This window comes from Phyllobates terribilis, unplaced genomic scaffold (genome assembly GCF_046119375.1).
Source record: "Phyllobates terribilis strain yellow unplaced genomic scaffold, ASM4611937v1 Scaffold_132__1_contigs__length_4960021, whole genome shotgun sequence".
Lineage (NCBI taxonomy): Eukaryota > Metazoa > Chordata > Amphibia > Anura > Dendrobatidae > Phyllobates > Phyllobates terribilis.
In genome coordinates this window covers 3,026,957-3,044,436 of record NW_027362892.1, presented here as the reverse complement: position 1 = coordinate 3,044,436, position 17,480 = coordinate 3,026,957, and positions in this window count along the sequence as shown.

Sequence of the window (17,480 nt, the reverse complement as noted above, 5' to 3'; positions counted from 1 at the left end):
GGGGCTCTGCTCCTGAGCCCACCCGAAACAGCAATCCAATGGACGGTTTCACACACCACATTATCCAGTGGTGTTTAATTTGCTTTTCTATTTAGGAAACAAAACCGTTTTAATAACGTTTTCCTTCTCTGGTATCTAGGAGCCATTTCAGCTATTTGTAAAGGGAATCTGTCAGCAGGTTTTTCTTGGCTATTCTGAGAGCAGCATGATGGGGTGAGCGCCACACTAGGAGTAGGACCACCGAGCCCAGAGCTATTGCAAGACGTGCAGACAATATATACCAGGTATGAATGAATCCAATACAACATTACTGTTACTTGGGAATTAACCTACTTGGATATAATACATCCCTTGATATGTATATACCAAAAGGTCATTATCTTGGGAATGCCTATATTGGCTTTTATTATTTGGGATTATATCCTTTTACTATGTGACCTAGGATATACTATCAGTATGCATTAGCACAATTGGAGCTACTACTATTTAGCCCTGGTGTCTCTGCAATTCAAATATTTACATTATACCTCCTCACTATTATATGGTATTACTATATATATGTGTGTGTGCTCTTTTCTTTCCCGCCATGTACCCAAATTGTTATAATAAAGGTCTTTTTTAACACATTGACCCCTTGTCGGATGTACTATATATTGGTTGTTGTTGAGAGCAGCATGATGTAGAGACAAAGACCCTGATTCTAGGGACGTCTCACTTACAGGGCTGCTTGTTGTAGTTTTGATAAAAATCACACTTTTATTAGCAGAAGATTATCACTAGAGGACTAGTAAACCTGCAGCCAGGTAGTCCAACCACGCCCCCCACCACTGATTGGCAGTTTATATACAGTGTACACAGAAAGCGGCCAATCAGTGGTGTGGGTGGGGTTATTATACAGAGCTCAGCATTCAGAGATCTGCATGAGAAAAAAAAAACTGCAATTTTATCAAAATAACACCAAGCAGCCCAGTAAGTGATACATCGTTGGAATCAGGGCCTCGGATTATGCTGCTCTCAAATGGGATAGCAAAAACCTGCTGACATATTCCATTTAAAGGGGCAGCTGCTACTAAATCCAGACATGGTGCAAAATGTAAATTCTGCTGCAGATTTACTGCTGTAGATTTTTAATTCCTAAAAATCCCTGTAGATTCAGAGGATCTCAACCTTTTCAATGCAAATTATTTTCAAGACTTATTCACAGATATTATGAAATATTACAGTAGAAATAAAAAAAAAAAAGCACAATACCTAAACCCCCTCCTTGGGAAAAATATACGGCAAGTATAAGAAAGACAAAAATTTATTCTGGAGTCATATTGAAGTCTAAATAGAATTGTAACCATACAATGTAAACAGCAGCGAATGTAAGTAGGATCCACTGGATCTATATAAGAGGAACGTTTTCCAAAGCTGATCTTCTGAGCCCACCGCTATGCTGGCTGGACCGGCATTGTGATCGTCAGCACCTGGAATATACGTCACGTTTTACTGCAGCTCATAGAACCAAATGATAAGACGCAGAGCAGTGTGAGGCTTGTGACTCGCTATACACAAAATATACGACATGTTTGATGAATGGCATAAAGGAAAGCCGATGCATTCAGATGTCTCTGGGCAACTATATGTTGTGATAGATAAGTTCCTGTCAGGGTGAGGGGCAGCATCCTATCTGCTCACTCATCATGACAGGTTTACAACATGTTGACTCATGGACGTGATCAGTCAGTCAATCGATGACATAGATGCACGTTCTTGATTCCGACAGGTAGGTCAGAGATGTCCGTCTCAATCAGTTTACCTTCACCCATCTAGGATGAATGGCTGCTGACATAGTTGGCCATTATGTCCATACACAATTATTATCCCCTAATTGTGATGTACAGTACAAATTTATATTGTGGTACCGTGTTAGCCAGAAAATTTGATGGAAATAATTTTATGCCCAAAAATGGCAAAAGTATTCTCGGAGTGATACCTTTATTGGCTAACCAGAAAAAAAAATATATATATGCAAACTTACAGAGCACACAGGCTCCTTCTTCAGGCAGGATTACAAATGTTATGAATTCATGTGTAATCCTGCCTGAAGAAGGAGCCTCTGTGCTCTGTAAGTTTGCATATATATATTTTTTTTCTGGTTAGCCAATAAAGGTATCACTCCGAGAATACTTTTGCCATTTTTGGGCATAAAAGTATTCACATAGAATTATTCACTAATTAAAACAATTTATTTTTGCTAAATAAATGTATACATTTTTTAAAATTTTATTTTATACATTTTCTCAGAGAACCTCTTTAAGAAGGAGATTTCAGAATGGGCTATAAGACATGTCCAGCTTTGCTTAATTGTCTCACCTTACTGTCCTTGTTGAACTGAGCTCCACTTTGTTCTTGGATGATATTGTAAGGAATGAAGACGTCTAGATGATACAAATCGGGAAGTCCGACTATTCTGTCTTCACCCAAGTCCAACACAAGAGATCTAGCAGAAGACTGTAAAGAGAAGACCAGCGTGGTAACAACGCTTATGTCGCTGAATGCTTCTGTACGGGAAAGAAAGTTGTAACCAACAAGTGCACAAAAATCTAAACTTTTATCTTGATACGTGGCCAACTAGAAGTTACTGTGTAGCTCCAGACGTCTCCTACATTAAATCTGACACGTGGAGGAACTGCTCACAGAAAATGCTGAAAAATATTTTTTAGGATTCACACTGCATTAAAAGGGGTTGTCCACCACTTTAATACTAATGGAATATCCTTAGGATAGGTCATCAATATTAAAGTGCCAGGCAACCCCTTTAAGTGAGGCATAATGAATGGTACCAGAATTTCAGATAATGTAGCCTTCATTAGGCAGAAGGCCCACTCGGTTATATGAAGAAATCTGGGGTCCCCAAAAGCAAACCCAGTAATCACCAGATTCCCGTGTGGTGACTACTTAATCTGCTTTTTGGGAAGACCAGAACTGACCCCTATATTTAACCAAGTGGGTCCCCTTAAGCTACATTATCCTGTCTGATGAAGGCTACATTAGCTGAAACATTCTTCATCTTCATTATGCCTCATTTAACGCAATGTGAATCATGGACATGAGAAAAATCTAATTAAAAAATAAATACATTTAAAGCATTTTCTGTGCGATTCCTCCAAATGTCGCATTAATATAGAAAAAATAAAGAGCGGCGTGTTCTACACTATTGCAACAAGCCTCTTTCATCATTTATATCATCATTATAACATCATTTATATGCACCAGCACCATGGAATCAATGGCACTATATAATTAAATAATAATAATAATATATACATCTTCCCACCAGCTTGTTTTCCCTCTATCTCCTCTCTGGATCTATGAAGCCAGAACTGTCAAAGAAGAGGTGATGGTGGAGATGGAGGGGAAACAAGCAGGGGGGAAGGCTTATATAAATGACTGGTCCCGCCGTGAAGCACTGGGCGTCTGTGCTTGGTTTGAACAGTCGTTCTCTGCTGACAGAGTCGTTTACAGAGATCTTCTTTCCAATTCCAACAGCTTGCAAACAACCCACCATGGTATGAAAAAAAAAATTATATCATCATCATCCAGTAAATGTGTCACAGCTGCCAGCAATTGGCTACTGTGGACACATCAAAGCTGTGATGATAAAAGTTGGCAGAGGAGGACCGGTAGCACGAGGTTGGCACAGACTTTTAATAAGGGAAGACTTTTGGAAATCACATGAAATGCAAAAAGGTCACAATCCTAAACCACATCTGAGGGTCTCACCACTTTAGGTAAAGAGATTTCAGCCACCAGAAAACTTGGGTGTCCTACAGGAGGTTCCGCCACAATCATGTAATCTGGTTTCAAGGGTGAACTGATAAAAAAAGGAAGGAAGCAGTATATTGCAAGGGTACACCATCAATTTATGATCTGTTGGGGTCAATCTCTAATATAATAAAGGGGCACTGATGCTGGTAATGAGGAACAGCCCCTTTCAGGGTCATTCCTTGCACATTGGCATCATGGCCTCCACTGTGCAGCGGAACGACAGCATAGATCCAGCAAAGTGAATGGGCTTAGCTGCAGTTCTCCTGCATAGTGAATATCCGGGTAGCTGCCCCACACCAGCATATTCTTTAAAAAGGGCAGCGGGGTTACTTCCAGGCTGCAGCCCCCTTATTCTTGGAGTCCAAGAAGTTGGATATCCTATATCTTTTGTAAGATGGGATTCTAAAAAAAGTAAATGCATGCATTAAACCTCAAAGTAACCCAAACCTTTCAACTTTTGAGATGAGGGACTTGCTTGGAGTTAGCTGGGAGGGTCTGTAGGAAAAAAATAAAGAACATAAAAGCATAATAGTTAAAACAAAAAAAAAACAATGTCCACATTGTTCTTGCACCATAACAAGCCATTCTGCAACTTCCCCCATCTGTTGGGTTTAACCCATCACCACGAGGAGTGGCGCTCCCCCATCTGTTGGGTGTAACCCATCACCATGAGGAGTGGCGCTCCCCCATCTGTTGGGTGTAACCTATCACCATGAGGAGTGGCGCTGCCGCTTCTGTTGGGTATAACCTATCACCAGGAGGAGTGGCGCTCTTCATACTTTGTGTACCTAGAGGAAATGTGGTATTATAAGACATCCAATCAATTGAATGGCCGACCATGTACTGCATGGATGAGCGAGGAACATCAGAGAAGAAGCCGCCGATGCTCAACAGCAGCCTACTCTGTCGTCTTTTACAGACTGTATGCCATAGACTTGTACCTTAGAGTTGGGACTTACCCCATTGTGTCCATTTCCTGAATCATCGGTTTTGATTTGGTTCTGATATTCTGTTCAAAAATGGATCCCAGGAACTTCCGATTTTTCGGCATTTTCCACTCTGAAGGGAAACCATAGATGATTAACAGGGTCGGACTGGAACTGAAACTCAGCTCTGGCATGTGAGAGCACGCAGGCCCGCCCGACGCGCGTTGAATTTGAAATATTTTCGTGAATGATTTGGGTATATGTCACAATAAAAATTGCTGCAAACTGCACTTTATCATTGATAGACAAAAACTGACATAATGTAAAATATAAACTTCCCTCCAGGAAAATGTTAATTTCTTTCAACTGGAGGGACGGACATATTTGTAATATAGAGCTCCAAGTTCCCAAAAACGCTATGTTTGATAGTACCAGGAAAAGTAAATCCTCGCAGATTTGAAGCAGTTTCATGTCTATTCTTTCAGTATTTTTGCAGCGTTTCTAAAGAACGGGACAAAAAAAATCTCAAAAAACGCAGTATCAAGGGGATTTTCCTGCCGAGCGACATGTTTTTTGTGCAGAAATGTTCTTCCCTTTCTTTTTTGTTTATATTTTGTGTTATACACCAGTGGCCAAAATTGAGGCAACACCTTCACTTTTTCACCATCACCAATATTTAATGGAAGTTTTCACTGACCTACTTACTTGTACACACGCCCTCTTCTGCGATATGTAGTCTATGTTGGTTTATAGTGACCTGGGTGTGATTTAAGACAGATATTGTGCGATTAAAATGCGGTTTTTATATTTTATAGCCAGTTTGTCATCAAAAGGTAAGCAATTACATGTATTCATTCTCAAAGTGTGTAAGCGGTTTCAAGAGACTGGTTCGATAAAGAATAAACCAGGTAGAGAAAGGAAGAAGGCTACAACTCCTCAGACTGATAGAAGAATTGTTAGAATCACCCTAAATAACAGGGAATAAACTGCTGTTAACATCAACAAGGAGCTTGTCAACACCGGAGTGACAGTGTCTGATCGGACGGTTCGACGACGACTGGTAAACGCGGGGTTAAGAGCCAGAATACCAGGTAAAAAGCCATTTTTGAATGCCTCACAGCGTCAGAAACGTCTGCAGGGGCCAAAGAACATTGTAAATGGACCATTGAACAATGGAGAAATGTTATATGGAGCGATGAGACACGCATATCCATCTTTGGCAGTGACGGTGTCCGCTACGTTCGACGACGACCTGGAGAGGACTGGTTGCCAGAGGGTACAATACCCACCATGAAGCCTCCTCTGAGTGTTATGGTAGGGGGCTGCGTGTCCAGAGATGCAGGTGGTAGGCTGCAGGTAATTGAAGAAACAGTTAATGCTGAAAAGTACATCAAGGACGTCCTTCAGCCTAAACTCATTCCTTCGGCACATGATGTATTTAGTGAAGGGACACCGTTTATTTTAAGATGGAGCCCCATGCCATACAGCTAAAAAATGTCTCTCTTGGTTTAAGGACAAAAATGTCCAGCTATTGAATTGGCCAGGAAACAGCCCAGATCTCAATCCTATTGAGAATCTCTGGGCTCGCCTCAAAAGAGCGGTGTCAAAACAGCGGGCTTCACACAAGCAGGAACTCATTGCAGCCATCATCAAATCATGGCTTCATATCATCACTAGTGTTGAGCCACCCCCGTAGTGTTCGGGTTCGGTTCGGTTCGTCGAACACCGGGATGTTCGAGGAACTGTTCGTCGAACTGTTCGTCGAACACCTTAGAACACCGTCGAACACCGTTAAAACCAATGGCAGGCAAACAAAAACACATAGAAACACATAGAAAACACCTGCAAAGGTGTCCAAAAGCTGACAAACTGCTCAGAAGACACTCTCTTTAAAAAAGCCGGCCGGCAAATTCAGCAGCGGCATACACCGGTACCCGACAATTTAGACAAGAAGGAATAGAGCATCACACATAGATTAGATAGATAGAAACATGTCAGTCACACATATAAGAAGCACAGTGACAGTGTTGGTTACTGCACTTGTCATTTAGTGTAAAGGATTTATTAAAAAAAATATTAGTGTTTTCATGCACCGTCTCTTTAAAAAAGCCGGCCGGCAATTCAGCATCTGTACCCGACAATTTAGAACAGAAAGAATAGAGCTTCACACATAGATTAGATAGATAGAAACATGTCAGTCACATATATAATAAGTACAGTGATAGTGTTGCTTACTATACTTGTCATTTAGTGTAAAGGATTTATTTAAAAAAATAATAGTGTTTTCATGCACTGTCTCTTTAAAAAAGCCGGCCGGCAATTCAGCAGCGGTACCCGACAATTTAGAACAGAAAGATAGAGCATCACACATAGATTAGATAGATAGAAACATGTCAGTCACATATATATGAAGTACAGTGATAGTGTTGGTTACTGTACTTGTCATTTAGTATTAAAATAAAGGATTTATTATTAAAAAAATTGGCGTGGGGTTCCCCTTAATATTAGGCTCTAGCGGAGGTTAAGCAGACGGCTGGGGCAGATGTTTGAAGCCTGGGAAGGGGGTAATACCCACGGAGCTTCCCAGGCTACTAATATCAGCCCCCAGCTGAATACATAGCCTTTACTAGCTATTAAAATGGGGGACCCCCCCAAAAAAATGACGTGGGGTCCCCCCTAATTTAATAGCTAGCAAAGGCTAGGCAGACAGCTGGGGGCTGATATTAATAGCCCAGGAAGGGAGCCATGAATATTGGCCCCCTCCCAGGCTAGAAACACCAGCCGTCAGCCGCCCCAGAAATGGCGCATTCATAGGATGCGCCAATTCTGGCACTTAGCCTCGCTCTTCCACGCTGCCCTGGTGCGGTGGCAGGGGGTAATAGGGTTGGGGTTGATGTCAGCTTATAATGCCAGCTGACATCAAGCCCAGGTTAGTAATGGAGAGGCGTCTATAAGACACCCCCATTACTAACCCCATAGTCAAAGTTAAAAAAAACACAAACACCCAGAATAAAGTCCTTTAATTGAAATAAAGACACAATCCTTTATTGTTCTAAATTAAACCATACTTACCATCACGCCCATTCCAGCTGAAGCCAACGATCTCCTGCAATAAAAGAAAAATAATAAAGCAACCTCATCCTTACCTTTCCATGGTTCCCACGACAGCTTCAGCTCTGCTACATCGAGATGACAGGCTGGACCGCAGCAGAACGCTGCCATCCAGCCTGTCATCCCGCAGACACTGAGAAGCGCAGGCTTGCTTGCGCTGCTCAGCGTCTCTCTGTGACGACATCCAGATGAGCCGAGGTCATGTCCAATGAACTCGGCTCACCTCATGCACGTCACTGACAGCGTGGGAAAATTCTCACGCTGAAGCGCTGATTGCAGGAGAATTTTCCCACGCTGTCAGTGACGTGCAGGAGGTGAGCTGAGTTCATTGGACATGAGCTCACCTCATGCACATCACTGACAGCGTGGGAGAATTCTCCTGCACTCAGCACTTCAGCGTGAGAATTTTCCCACGCTGTCAGTGACGTGCATGAGGTGAGCCGAGTTCATTGGACATGACCTCGGCTCATCTGGATGCCGTCACAGCGAGACAGTGAGGAGCGCAAGCATGCCTGCGCTTCTCAGTGTCTGCGGGATGACAGACTGGATGGCAGCGTTCTACTGCGGTCCAGCCAGTCATCTCGATGTAGCAGAGCTGAAGCTGTCGTGGGAACCATGGAAAGGTAAGGATGAGGTTGGTTTATTATTTTTCTTTTATTGCAGGAGATCGTTGGCTTCAGCTGGAATGGGTGTGATGGTAAGTATGGTTTAATTTAGAACAATAAAGAATTGTGTCTTTATTTCAATTAAAGGACTTTATTCTGGGTGTTGTGTTTTTTTTAAATACTTTACTAGAAATTCATGGCGGTCATGTCTAATACTGGCGTGACCCCATGAATTTTGGGCTTGGGGCCAGCTGATAATACCAAGCTGGCCCTAACCCCTTTATTACCCAGTGAGCCACCGCACCAGGGCCCTGGATGAGTTGGGTACAGCGCCAGAAGATGGCGCTTCTATGAACGCGCCATTTTCCGGGGTGGCTGCGGACTGCAATTTGTAGCGGGGGGGGGGGCCCAGAAAGCTTGGGCCTCCCTGCGCTGCAGATTCCAGCCCCCAGCTGCCTAGTTGTACCTGGCTGGACACAAAAATAGGGCGAAGCCCCACGTACTTTTTTTTTAATTATTTCATGAAATTCATGAAATAATTAAGAAAAAAAGGCCTTCCCTATATTGTTGTGTCCGGCCAGGTACAAATAGGCAGCTGCTGGTTGGGGGCAGCCCGTTCCTGCCTGTTGTACCTGGCTGGACACAAATATAGTGCGAAGCCCCACTTCAATTTTTTTTAATTATTTCATGAAATTCATGAAATAATTAAGAAAAAAAGGGCTTCCCTATATTGTTGTGTCCGGCCAGGTACAAATAGGCAGCTGGTGGATGGGGGCAGCCCGTTCCTGCCTGCTGTACCTGGCTGGACACAGCTTGCTTGCGCTGCTCAGCGTCTCTCTGTGACGACATCCAGATGAGCCGAGGTCATGTCCAATGAACTCGGCTCACCTCATGCACGTCACTGACAGCGTGGGAAAATTCTCACGCTGAAGCGCTGATTGCAGGAGAATTTTCCCACGCTGTCAGTGACGTGCAGGAGGTGAGCTGAGTTCATTGGACATGAGCTCACCTTATGCACGTCACTGACAGCGTGGGAGAATTCTCCTGCACTCACCGCTTCAGTGTGAGAATTTTCCCACGCTGTCAGTGACGTGCATGAGGTGAGCCGAGTTCATTGGACATGAACTCGGCTCATCTGGATGTCGTCACAGAGAGACGCTGAGCAGCGCAAGCATGCCTGCGCTTCTCAGTGTCTGCGGGATGAGAGGCTGGATGGCAGCGTTCTGCTGCGGTCCAGCCTGTCATCTCGATGTAGCAGAGCTGAAGCTGTCGTGGGAACCATGGAAAGGTAAGGATGAGGTTGCTTTATTATTTTTCTTTTATTGCAGGAGATCGTTGGCTTCAGCTGGAATGGGCGTGACGGTAAGTATGGTTTAATTTAGAACAATAAAGGATTGTGTCTTTATTTCAATTAAAGGACTTTATTCTGGGTGTTTGTGTTTTTTTAACTTTGACTATGGGGTTAGTAATGGGGGTGTCTTATAGACGCCTCTCCATTACTAACCTGGGCTTGATGTCAGCTGGCATTATAAGCTGACATCAACCCCAACCCTATTACCCCCTGCCACCGCACCAGGGCAGCGTGGAAGAGCGAGGCTAAGTGCCAGAATTGGCGCATCCTATGAATGCGCCATTTCTGGGGCGGCTGACGGCTGGTGTTTCTAGCCTGGGAGGGGGCCAATATTCATGGCTCCCTTCCTGGGCTATTAATATCAGCCCCCAGCTGTCTGCCTAGCCTTTGCTAGCTATTAAATTAGGGGGGACCCCACGTCATTTTTTTTGGGGGGTCCCCCATTTTAATAGCTAGTAAAGGCTATGTATTCAGCTGGGGGCTGATATTAGTAGCCTGGGAAGCTCCGTGGGTATTACCCCCTTCCCAGGTCTCAAACATCTGCCCCAGCCGTCTGCTTAACCTCCGCTAGAGCCTAAAATTAAGGGGAACCCCACGCCAATTTTTTTAATAATAAATCCTTTATTTTAATACTAAATGACAAGTACAGTAACCAACACTATCACTGTACTTCATATATATGTGACTGACATGTTTCTATCTATCTAATCTATGTGTGAAGCTCTATTCTGTCTGTTATAAATTGTCGGGTACCGCTGCTGAATTGCCGGCCGGCTTTTTTAAAGAGACGGTGCATGAAAACACTATTATTTTTTTTTATAAATCCTTTACGCTAAATGACAAGTACAGTAAGCAACACTGTCACTGTACTTCGTATATATGTGGCTGACATGTTTCTATCTATCTAATCTATGTGTGAAGCTCTATTCTGTCTGTTATAAATTGTCGGGTACAGATGCTGAATTGCCGGCCGGCTTTTTTAAAGAGACGGTGCATGAAAACACTATTATTTTTTTTGATAAATCCTTTACGCTAAATGACAAGTACAGTAAGCAGCACTTTCACTGTACTTCGTATATACGTGGCTGACATGTTTATATCTATCTAATCTATGTGTGAAGCTCTATTCTTTCGGTTCTAAATTGTCGGGTACAGGTGTATGCCGCTGCTGAATTGCCGGCTTTTCATGTTTCACTGTTGGCACTGTTCCCATCGATTTGGGCAATCACTGTAATGCCACAACCACCATGGCTGTGGCATTACAGTGAGTGGCAGACAATCCCTGCATGATTGGTGCTCTAAATAGCGCCAGACATGCAGGACACGCTTTTGGTGCACGAACAGTTATCGAACATAACCTCGAACAGCCGAATTTTTTGCAAATCGTTCGGGTTCGTCGAACAACTCGAACACCGCCCAAAACAGCTCGAATTTGAGATTGGCGAACAGTTCTAGTCGAACACCGCTCATCTCTAATCATCACACCATCTGATTTACACAAACTGGTAGATAGCATGCCAAGTAGATGCCAGGCAGTCATCAAGGCCGAGGGCTATCCAACTGAGTATTAACATTTAGTGTTAGATATGAAAATAGGACAAATCAATGGCTTTTCTCCCACAGTCATCTGAGTGACAATAGTGTCCAATTTGTTGACAAATGAACAAATTTCCTGCTAATATTGTGTTTCTATATGAGATTTTATTTCTACTTAAAAACTTTACTGTGAAATCAAAAACATTCATGAAATTTGTATTTGTATTGGCAAAATGCTAAAAATTTATAAATCTTGGGGGTGTTGCCTCAATTTTGGCCACTAGTGTATAGAGTTCCTCAGTATATTTATATGTTGTCCCCCATCACCTTTTTCATCTCTCCTTACAAGTATGCCTTGTATCTTAGCTAAAACATGGTAGTAAGTAGCATATTAAACCCTTTTATAATAGATCGTGTAGAATCGCTGCATATTTCAGGGTTATGCGCTCCTGAGGACTCATTAGTGCTGCCCTCCTCAGGCGAAACCTGGTTGTGACCTCGTATAATATGGGGCTAGCCGGTCTCACCTACCAGTTTGGGTCAAAAACCCTTTTTCGTTTGCTTTGATGTTTTACTCATTATTTATTACGTTTACACCCCAAATCTCTGCTAATCCTGGAGATCAAACCTATGAAAGCAATTTATGAATGATCGTAACACCTCTATGAAGGGTAATTATCATCTCCTTCATAAATATACATTTATATGTATAAATACATATGTGGTCAATGCATAGTACTGGCACATGACTTATCACTTTCCAGGACCTTACAAAGTACCAGGAACATTCATAACAAGCGGAGGAGAAGCGATTCTGGCAACTTAATAGGAAAGGATTCTTTACAGTTAGAGCAGTCAGACTGTGGAAAGCCAACCACAAGATATAGTAATGGCAGATAGTATAACAGCATTTATAGAAGGGCTGGATACTTTTTTAACAAAACATGACATTGTGGGTTATAAATAATCTAGTAAAAAGAAAATGGATAACTTTGGAGATAGACCAAGGACATTAAAGTTCAAACTTTTTCAACCTACGTAACTATGCAAGTATGCAGAATGCACATTAGGAAAATGCTTGAAATGCAATTCCCTATAATATTATTTTACAAGTAATTTCCTCTTAATTTTCTGCTTTGTAAAGTGCTAGTTATAAGCCCAATCTATGGATCTAAAAAGTGCAAAACACTCCTGAAACACTTGTACGTATGTTCTATAATCTATGTTTCTTATGGTGCCTAAGGGAAGCCGTAATTATAAGACTCCTGCTTGGTAACAAGTGCAGTTATTTGCCTCCATAATGAAAGTGAATTACCAATGATGAAAGGGTTAATACTTGGACCCTGCATCAGTAATAGCCCTTGTAGTAATCATGACAACTATTGTGAGGGCGTAAACAAGTGTCATAAAGAAGATTCCATAAAAGAATGCCGCGCTGCCACGATCAGCGCCATTACTGATGATGCGCCTGAGGACCTTAAGCTTGACCACCCCACGTAATGTGCCAACGTTGGTGTAATTTGGAGGTTCTAGCAGGGAAAGGGGTTGTCTTCTTAGACACCCCGGGGGGAAGGGAAGGTAACAGAACGGGGGGTCCCCAAAACAGGATCCCCTTCTGTTACTATGTACAAACAGCTGCTCTTCTTTGGGAGTTCATGGATGGATCCTTGACTTTAATGGGTGATAAATTGGGAGGGGGAGGGGATACTCATCCTATTAGGGGTTATCCATAATGAGCAACCCCTGTAACCAAGTACCCAACTTCTTGAGAGACGGAGCTGGATCTGTAAGGGAGAAGTGGTAGATCCATCTGGGAAATCAGATCAACTAAATTCGTTCCAGCAACAAATGTGGTGACAGATATCGCAGCCAGATCTCTCCCACATCCAGTTTATCACATTAATAGTCTATATTTGTTATGTCGTTCTCTGTAAATATGTAGAAATTCTAAAACTCCGTCATATATCGGCACTAACTCTCTAAGCCCAAGGGAAGGGCAGCCCTCCAGCCATGGTTCCCTAGAGGTTTCCTCCACAGGGGTTTTTCCTCTCCTGAGTGCTGGAGGGTGACTCTTCGTGAGTCGAGGGTTGTGCCATTTTCGGTGTCATGTAAATTTAAATAAAGTTGAGAACGTTTGACACCTAATTGCAATGCTTTGTGTATTTATTTTGTATGTGTCTGATTCATTTTGTTTGGGAGTCGGGGTCCATCACACTTCACTGAGTCATACGTCTGGACATCTGCTGCCAGCAGTTTTGCCCCAGGGGTTGCCCCTGCTCTGGGGAGTTTGATGGAGCAGAGAAGACAAGAATTATAGCACTCATCCTCAGAATAAGGACTTCTATTACAGTACTACAAGCAGCTTCCTCGCCTCATTCACACAGTGAGTATTTTGGGCACCAATTTACATCAGTATTTGTAAGCTGAAAACCAGAGGGGAACAAACACAGTGAAAAATAGTAACTGAAACACTTTCACCTCTTCTGTTTTGGATCCACTCCTGGCATCTGCTAACAAATACTGATGCAAAATATCGCCATGGAAGTGTCCTAAATTCTTACTGACTGATTTGACTGTTTGAGTTGCAGTCAAGCAACAGAGGTTGCAAGCGTTAAAGGAGTTTTCTGGTATCAAAAACCCCTGTCCCCCTTGCCATTTTTCTCTATCCTGAACCTGTGCTGCCTGCCCCGATCTCAGACTGTCTGACCTAGTCCTTTTCTTCGCTCTCCTGTGTCTGGTACCCTGGTACCTCCGGAATGCTGCTACAGTCCCGGGGACTGCCCTGAAGTGGTACCTGGTGTCTATCGGCGGCCCAGTCTATCCTCACCACCAGAGGTTCTAGTGGAGACCCAGTAGACACCTAGTCACAACCCTCCCGTGGGGCAGTGGGTCCATATCCACCAGTGTTACACCCACATAGCAAATGTGGTACCAATATTCAAGAAGGGGATAACATCTGAGCCTGGAATTTATAGACCGGTAAGTTTAACTTGTACTGTGGGCAACATCTTTGAGGGTTTGCTAAGAGATACTAACCTGGAGCACCTCAATAAGAATAACCTAAACATATGATTATGAGGGATCTGTCCTGCAAACTAATCTGAAAAGATTCTATGGGGAGGTAAGTTCTAGGTTGGACCAGGGAAACTTAGTGGATGTTGTCTATCTGGACTTTTCAAAGGCATTTGATACGGTGCCATACAACAGGTTGGTACATAAAAATTTTCAATATATTATATGGTAAACTTGCTCCACGAAAGAACAAGTCCTTGTGTGGTCGATGGAAAAAATCAAGGAAAATATCAGTGATGCGGTCGTTACCTCTTGACAGCTCCATTTGGTACTTGTTCTCTAGTCCCTCCATGGCCACGGTGATAAAAAATTCCCTGAAAAGCTCATTATTCTAATAAAAAAATACAAAGTAAGAAGCTGACACAAAGGAGAGCAGACAACTCGTATGTCGAAATAAGCAATTGCAGTTACCTTAATTTTCTCAAAGAAGGTGCCATTAATCACTATGTCGTATGCAGTGCAGCCGCATCCACCTGTAGGACAAAGTGCACCAGGACTTAGATACTTTGCGGTGCCGACTCAATCCATTGACCTTAGTAGGGCTGCTATGAATAAGTGGTATAAGTTCTTAAAGGGGAATCCAAGTAGTGGACAATCCCTTTAAGTCCCAAATCTAAACCAAAAAAGTTCAAAAGTCAACAACAAGATGTCAAACTTTATTCCGCAGACTGGAAGTGGACCTACCAGAACCTGTGGAGATGGCACCTTTGACCATTGAGGATTAGTAAGTTGTAATACTTGCTATTTTAACCCCTTTAAGGATATCTCTGGACTACCCCTTTAAAAAGAGACGCGCTGTATTAAAAAAAACCGTACTATTATCAACTTCAACGTGGGGCTCTCCAAGGCTCATGGGGACTCGATAGCCAGAGGGATCATCAGATTCCAGGATGCTGATTAACTCCTGCACCGTCAGGTCCGGGGACGCTGGGATCTGGTTCGACTTGCAGATGTTAATAAAGATTTTGGTATTTTTGGATGTGCGAGTTTTAATGCAGAAACCTAACACAGAAATAAAAACAAAAAGTGAACAAAAATACAATAAAATTGGCAAAAGCCAAGCAGCATTTACATGTAACCAACTGTATAAGAAAAAACGATGTGACCCCCCACGTTGGTTGCATCATGTGACCGTTGCAGTCAATAAGACCCCACTGCCCCACTGTGGTATCTGTCACATAATATGCACAAAGTAATCTGGATAATAATCAGAGGACGCCCATCTCACCCGATTGGGGTCTGATCTGTCTGCTTTCTGGTAAGTTCGGTATTCTGCTGTGTATCTCCTGTTTGGCATGAAATGAGGCAACAAGTGAGAATCAGTGAGTAACATGAACAGGATGGTTCTGCAAACTGATTTTTCCTGCACCAAAATAGTACAACTGTGAGGGGTCTAAAGCCAACAATACACATTAGGTAAATGTTGGAGACTGCAGCGCCCCCGGCGGCTGACGGAGGAGACATTCACCCGGTGATTGCTGGCCTCTCCAATTCATCTTTCGTACCTTCATCAGCATCTGTTCATACAGCGCTTCCTCCATGTTTGTGTTCATTTCTGCAGACAGCAGCGACTTGTCAGACGCCATTTTTTCGGTCAAAGACAGAAGCTCAGGGATCTTGTTTTATAAAAGAAAACCTGAAAAATGAAAATATGTATTAATCTTCTCCACAGACAACGGCAAGGGGAGAGTGCGGGAGAATGACAGCCCACGGCACGACGGGGTGCGGGAGACTGACAGCCCAGGGCACGAGGGGGTGCGGGAGCCTGACAGCCCACGACACGAGGGGGTGCGGGAGCCTGACAGCCCACGACACGAGGGGGTGCGGGAGCCTGACAGCCCACGGCACGACGGTGTGCGGGAGACTGACAGCCCAGGGCAAGAGGGGGTGCGGGAGCCTGACAGCCCACGGCACGAGGGGGTGCGGGAGCCTGACAGCCCAAGACACGAGGGGGTGCGGGAGCCTGACAGCCCACGGCACGAGGGGGTGCGGGAGCCTGATGGCCTACGGCACGAGGGGGTGCGGAAGCCTGACAGCCCACGACACCAGGGGGTGCAGGAGCCTGACAGACCACGACACCAGGGGGTGCGGGAGCCTGACAGCCCATGGCACGAGGGGGCGTGGGAGCCCCACTGCCCACGACACCAGGGGGTGCGGGAGCCTGACAGCCCACGACACGAGGGGGTGCGGGAGCCTGACAGCCCACGGCACGATGGGGCGCAGTAGCCTGACAGCCCACGACACGAGGGGGTGCGGGAGCCTGACAGCTCACGACATGAGGGGGTGTGGGAGCCTGACAGCCCACGACACGAGGGGGTGTGGGAGCCTGACAGCCCACGACAAGAGGGGGTGCGGGAGCCTGACAGCCCACGACACGAGGGGGTGCGGGAGCCTGACAGCCCACGACACGAGGGGGTGCGGGAGCCCGACAGCCCACGACATGAAGGGTGCGGGAGCCCGACAGCCCACGACACGAGGGGGTGCGGGAGCCCGACAGCCCACGACACGAGGGGGTGCGGGAGCCCGACAGCCCACGACACGAGGGGGTGCGGGAGCCCGACAGCCCACGACACGATGGGGTGCGGAAGCCCGACAGCCCACGACACCAGGGGGTGCGGGAGCCCGACAGCCCACGACACGAGGGGGTGCGGGAGCCCGACAGCCCACGACACCAGGGGGTGCGGGAGGCCGACAGCCCACGACACGAGGGGGTGCGGGAGCCCGACAGCCCACGACACGAGGGGGTGCGGGAGCCCGACAGCCCACGACACGAGGGGGTGCGGGAGCCCGACAGCCCACGACACAAGGGGGTGCGGGAGCCCGACAGCCCACGACACGAAGGGGTGCGGGAGCCCGACAGCCCACGACACCAGGGGGTGTGGGAGCCTGACAATATTGTGAGTGGGATTCTGCACACCTAGAGCTAGCTACTTATTGTCCTGAATGTAGTAATCACCTTGGCACATTCCCATCTTCTTACCTGTAGTACAGATGCCAAACACCACTACTCTGACTGCAATCACCCAGCTACAGCGTCACCGCGCCTCAGCAACAGGGGAGCGTCTA